This window comes from Gossypium arboreum, chromosome 5 (assembly GCF_025698485.1).
Source record: "Gossypium arboreum isolate Shixiya-1 chromosome 5, ASM2569848v2, whole genome shotgun sequence".
Taxonomy (NCBI): domain Eukaryota; kingdom Viridiplantae; phylum Streptophyta; class Magnoliopsida; order Malvales; family Malvaceae; genus Gossypium; species Gossypium arboreum.
Window position 1 is genome coordinate 30,108,785 of NC_069074.1, and position 7,345 is coordinate 30,116,129.

A 7,345-nucleotide genomic window follows, 5' to 3' on the forward strand; every position below is an offset into this window, starting at 1 on the left:
AATTTATGGCAGATAATATTTAGAATATTTAAATATAAATATTATTGGGATCAATAATATATAAATTTATGAATTCTAAGTTATAGTTTATTGGTGGGTGTTCATCTATTCCGAGAATAATTTGACTTCAAATCATCGCTGTAAAGAAAACAATATATAAATCTACAAATATTTAAATACACTATTCATAATGTCATACGATTTCAATCTTTATTTTTATTTTTATTTTGGTAGAATAAAGGAGCATTCATAAAAACTTAATAAAAGGTACGATATATAAAATGTCCAGCCTTATCAACATTAATAAAATTAAGCTAGGAGGATAATAATGAACAACAAAGTCAAGAGAAGCATTACGGGAGGAGAAACTTAGTGAAGAGAAGATGTTGCTGCATTTTCTTTCTAAAGCATCAGCACACAAGTTTCCTTTCTGTAAACATGAAGCAAACGACTACATCAGAAGGTCTCTAATAAAGTCCTACAATATAGAACCAAAGAACAAACAATAATAGATCTATTATTGTTGAAGTGGATGCCACTGCTACTTGTGCAAGCAAAATATCAATGTAAAATATAAGAGAAGAACTCTTGCACCATTAAAGCAAATCCATTATCGAAAAAGGGTTAAGTAATTTGGTTTCTTAGAGGACCAAGTTCGGTTTAATTATCAAACCAGAAAGACATTGAGGATCCAGTAGAAACAAACTAGCTAAAGCACATTTCAAGAAGGGGTTGAACACTTTTTAAGGCATTCCAAATAATCAAAGAACGAGAGTAATTGCTTCTACAATTTAAATATTTCGAATGAAGATAGAGGCCCAAGGGGAATTTGGGTGGTGAATAAGCCTCTATTAATGTAAATCTGTATTATTAATGTAAATATGATTCTAGCATGTAAATTTAATTCGAGCATGATTCTAGCATGTAAATTAGGATTTTGTCTAGTTTGTTTCCATGTATAGTTCCTAGGTACTAGTATAAATACCTAGCACTTGTACAACAATAGATATATAGAAATTTATTCATCTTTCTTTTCCTAAGTTTCATAACATGGTATCAAGAGTTCAGGCTCCCCTTCTTTTTTTTCGCTACTATTTTGGTCCTACTTTGGACATTATCGCCCATGTTTCTTCCTCTTTTTCTATCTGTTGACCAATTGCTCCCACCGTTTTTCGTTATTTAGCTCTTATTTCTTCACTGTCTTTCTATCTGATCTATCTCTATCATGGAGAAAATGGAGATTTCTCGTTCCATTTATGCTATTCTGGATAGAACAAATTATAACCTTTGGGCTTTCAAGATGCGTAGCTTCCTTATTGGTTGAAAATTGTGGCGCATTGTTACCTGGTATGATATTCAACTTGTTTGTAAGACGGATGAGACTGTTACCAAGTACAAAGACTGTTTGGTGGATTGGGATAGTAAGAATTATCAAATTATCACTTGGTTTTGTAATACTTCTGTTCTTAACATTTATGCGCAGTTTGATGAGTTTGAAACAAAAAAAGAGATCTGGGATTTTCTTGCTACTTGGTATTGAACCATTGGTCTTGCTTACTATTTCTAACTATATAGTACATTGCACAGTCTCAAGCAAGAGCCCGGACAATCTCTGAATGCCTTTTTAGAGAAAGTGAAGCTGATCTGGACTCAATTGTCCTAAGCCAAAATCAATGAGGATCATCTTTGCTTTATTCAAGTATTCATGGCACATCGCCCTGAGTATGAGCCAATTTGAGCCTCTCTGCAACATTGGAGTCCTCTTCTATCCTTAGACATTGTAACACCCTAAACCCTGCCTGGATGTCTAGCCCAAGTTTAGAGAGTTACCTCGTCGATTATTGATGCGGTCATTGAGAGCACCAAAAATATCCTATTTCCTACAAAATAATGAAAAAGAACAGTAAAAAGGGAAGAAGGGTCGAATCCTTAGGGACCGGATTACACGAATGCTTGTTTCTCGAAATCCTGGACAGAATCGTTCCCAAGAAAACCTGCATTCTTGAAAAAAATAAAAAATAGAATTAAAAGTTTTGATCTGGAAAAATAAAATAAAAAATAGAATTGAAAGTCGAATTGAAATTGCGAAATTAAATAAATTGCAAAAATTAAAATGGAGAATATAAAAATAAACAGAGTTTGGGAAAAGAGAAAGTTTCTTATGTAACGAGATACCAACCTCCGGTTGTCTCGATTCGCCTTGGGTCCAATCCTTGGCTTTTAAGTGATCATTCTCAAGCAGAATAAGCCAGTTATAGTGGAAGAGGACGCCTACGATAACCAGCTCTAGAATTTTAGACTTAAGATTTGGCGGAACCTGACTCTAGCCAACAATTGCTTTTGTGGGAATGTCTTCTGCTAGATCATCACTTCCCAATGGAAAATACCACGCCATTTTTTCTCTTGGGCTCGCCAACCTCTGACGTAGAAAGCCAACGACCCGACTGTGCAATCTTCCCGAAACGTACAAAGCGGCCGTTCCTTACACAAGTTGAAAAGATCACTTATTAAGGGACATGGATGGAAGCGTCAGCTCCGGAATGCGGAGAAGCGATGAATACTAGTTGAGAAGGCTAAGTGCGGATTCTAAGCCTCATGAACCCTTTTTGGGGGAATTTCGACAACCTTTGGCTAGATTAGATTTAGTGGCTCATGATTTTTGGGGAAAAACAAAAAATAATGGAAAGGGAAATTTTTTATTGAAGTATGAAAAGAACAAAAAGACTAAATTTATTAGGGAAAGAGTGTTACAGCAAAAGATGGGTCTCTCTACTTGTATTACTCCATCCCCTATTTATAGTACTAGGAAAGATAGTCTAGTCCTACTTAAATTCCAAAAGATAAATACAAATAATTAATGATAAATAAAGGTAAATAAAAATAAATCCTAAAATTAAATCTAAATAATAATCCTTAATAATTATTCTAATATAACTGGAATTAAAATAGAGTCTTGTGATATAAAGTCTCTTCTTTTGCATTCTAGTCCTTGTGTCGTCCATGCTTGCATTTTTGACATCACATTTTTCCCTGTGTTGCATGTTGGCCCATTTTATCTTCAAATTCACTATTTTTTCCCTTAAATTTCCTTTTGCCTCCAATTTAGTCCTTGAAAGATAAAAGACCATAAATAGCTTAAATTAGTAAGATCATACGCAAAATAAACATATAATTAATACATAAAAAAATGTCATTTTAGAGTATTATCAAATTCCCCCTACTTAGCCCATGCTTGCTCTCAAGTATGGTTCCTATCCATTGTGAAATTTAGAACTTGCCATGAAATAAATATCACTCCAAAATTTTATAAAAATCAATAAAAAAATGCATATGAAAAATAAAGAGAACCCTCAGCTTGCTTTAAGCAAAACAGAAAAAGTATTTCAATTAATACACACAAAAATTAAAATCGACTTAAATTATTTCATGAAAATTAGGTAAATTACCAAACCTACCAAGACACCCTATTTGTTTCCTCCTTTAGCCCCCAAATGCAATTTATTAGTAATTTTTTTTCTTTTTTGTTATTATTATTTATTTACTTACGAATATATTAAACCTTTTGACGCGAAGAGAGATGACAGCCAAGCACCCCACTCCGGTTACTCAGCCTAACATACTCCTAAAAAATTGTTTATTTTCGGTTAGCAGAGTTTTACCCATCACATCACACAACCTTTTGACGCGAAGTAGAATGAAAACCCAAGCACCCTACCCCGGTTACTCAATCAGTCACGTTCTGAGCTGTACTCATAACCTCGTGTAACACCCCTTACCCGTATCCATTGCCAAAATAGGTACGAGGCATTATCAGAGTTTACTGAATATTTTTAGATAATTCTGAGTCATTTATTATTCATATTTTGAAAATAATCATAACGTCTCTCTATTGGGCCCTCAAAGCCCCAAACATACATTAAAAATCAACCAGAATTAAATCGGGATAAAAATTTTTTTTGCAAAATCTTAAATTTTATTTTCATCTAAGTACTTACCATTTCAATACTTCTTATAATTAAACATGTTACCATTCAATCAATAGCTTGACACTTGTCTAAACGTCAAACAACATCATTGTTAGTATACTTGCATATATTTCATATAAATTCAACATTTATATACTTATTTTCTCGACATGTTACACTTGAGTTTAATAATTGTCTTTACTTACATAATTTCCTTGTATCAACATATCAAAGATAATCATATATGTACATGTCATGAAACATATCATTCTCTTACCGCTTCTTCATAAGTATATATCAATCATTTCTTTATATCAATATTTCATGCACCATCATTTCCATATATTTTATGTATATTTATTCCGTAAAGTTTATATCAAACTTAACATAAATTATATTCCATGTACTTATTCTTATTTTGTTTATCTATCTTCATAATTATTTCATACAACTATTTTGTACATATATTTCCATATGACCAGTTCTTGCAAACATTTCACACAACTATTTCATATAACCATTCGTCATCTGATACATATTACCTGAATATCAATTGTTTAATAGATGTCATCGTGTCTCCCATCCACGGTCTTATTTATCTTTGACATGATGCCATAGTGTCTTTCAACTATGGTCTTACTCATTTTTGTCATGTTGCCATGGTATCTTTCAACCATGGTCTTATTCATTTCATGTCACGCTGTGGTATCTTTCAACCATGGTCTTATTCATTTCAATCATGTTGCCATGGTATCTTTCAACCATGGTCTTACACATTTCATATCAGTTGCCATGGTATCTTTCAACCATGGTCTTACATATTTCATATCAGTTGCCATGGTATCTTTCAACCATGGTCTTAAATATTTCATATCGAGAGCACACTCCATGAACCTCATCCATACAAAGGATTACCACCAGTGCTAAATCCTCAGTAATATAAACTCATAGAGTATTGTCGGATTACCACCAAAGCTAAATCCTCGCAACGACAATTACTCTAATGAGCTTGATCCAATTACCATCCAAAGCTAAATTGCACTTAATTTGGATTACCCGTCCGGCTAAATCCATTTACACGTATTCTTCGGAGGGCTATATCAGATAGGATCACCCGTCCTGCTAGATCCTTTTACCATCAATTCCTTTTCAGTGATCCATCGAAATTTCCTTTTATTCAACCGGGATTTCTTCCCCTTTTTTATCAAATATATCAATGTTCCATCAATTTTCATACAATGAATATTCAAATTATTTTCACACAATGAATATTCAAATTATTTTCACATCAATAACATACATTTCAAGCATTTAAGAATATAATTCAAGTTACACGAACTTACCTCATTGCTTGTTTGTGTTTATAATTTCATTAATCCAATATCTTTTCTTTTCTATGATCCAGTCTCATATTTGAGTCGTCCGGATCTTTATAAATAAATTTGATCATCATTTTCATTCATTTCATATTCTAATGCATTTAATTAATGCTCTAGGAAAAATTACCATTTTGCCCCTAAACTTTTAATTAATGACGATTTCATCCTTAGGGTCAGGGAAAATAAAATTCTTGCAATTTAATCCTTATTTCCAGCTATTATTCTCATATGTATTGATAACAGTTCATGAATTCTATAAAATATCAGAATTTTTCATAATTTCAACATTTTTCAATTTAATCCCTAAAACATGTTTTCCCCCGATCTTGAACTAAATTAATAATTTCATTAAATTTTGTAATTTAAATAATAAAATAATCCATGTCATGCAATTTGGTCATTTCTGACATTTTTACAAAATTACCCATAAAGTTTTACTTTTTTTTCAATTTAGTCCCTGAGCCTAAAATATACAAATTAGCCATGCTAGATGAATATTCATACATATTTTTCCTCCCCCTCCTCTCCATTCCACATCCTTAATGTAGATAACACACTTGTAAGTAACATTATCCATAATTTTTATTATTTACTTTTATGAATATTCAAGCTGTCTATCTGCGTTATAGTCACTAAATTATTTATATCTGGAGCTATAGAACTCCAAATTAAGATCCTATAATTTTCCATGAAACTAGACTCATATATCTTCTTACCATAAAATTTTCAGAATTTTTGGTTTAGCCAATAAGTACAGTTTATTCTTTAAAGTTACCCCTGTTCTGCTATCTGACAGTTCTGGCCATTCTTCACTAAAAATTAATTATCTCCTCGTACAGAATTTGAATGATGTTCCCGTTTATTTATATTGAAAATAGACTCATTCAGGATTCTAAAAATATAAATTTTAATCCCATAATTATTTCTATCCAATTTTTTATGATTTTATAAAGTCAGAACAGGGGAACCCGAAATCATTCTGACCTTGTCTCACAAAATTCATCATATCTCATGAGTTACAATTCCATTGCTTCCATAATTTCTTCTATAAGAAACTAGACTTAATAAGATTTAATTTAATATTTTATTCATCCTATAATTAGATTTCTACAATTTTTGATGATTTTTCAAAGTTAGACTACTACTGCTGTCTAAAACTGTTTTAGTACAAGATATTAATTACCATGTTATAACACCCTTATTTTCTTTTTCTACACCATTTCTCATCACTTTCTCTTATTTTCTCTTCACTAACATATCAAGAACATAGGACCTTATGTAAGAAAACTCTACTATAACATTATTTCCATGCTTTGTCAATAATAACAAACTTAAAAACATATTGAAATCTTGATATACTTACCTTGTTCTATTGATACTAATCTTTAACTTGATTTTCTCTCTCCTCTGGCTTCTATTTCTTGAATCCAACTTGATATTCTAACTCCCCATGGTCTCCTTAACATTTTTCTCTCTTAGTAGCTATAGAAATTCTTTTGATTTCTAGGTGAAAATGGTGAATTTTTGGTGGAAGGACCAAATTGTAAAGAAAACAAAATTTCTTTCTTTTCCTTCTCTTCTAACGTTGGTTGCATGGGAAAGGAAATGTGATGTGAATTCTTCATCTTTCCTTCCTTTTATACTAAATAAATAATAATATAATAATAATAAACATCTCATAAAAATATTAATAAAATAATATTTATCTAATTAATTAATTTAAAATATCATCAACATAATCATTACATTCTAGAATTCTCTCTCTTACTTAATTGACCATTTTGCCCTTCATGATATTTTAGAATTCCATCCTTGAGTCATCACTTAATTTGGTAAAATTACGATTTAGTCCCTCATAATTTTTTTACCTATTCAATCTGGTCCTATTCATCAATTTTTCTTGGTTTCTAGATCATTCCACCCTTAAAATATTTGCACCATTAGTCCTTCAACTTTTTTATATTTACACTTCAACCCCTTAAATTTTGAGTATTTACTCTT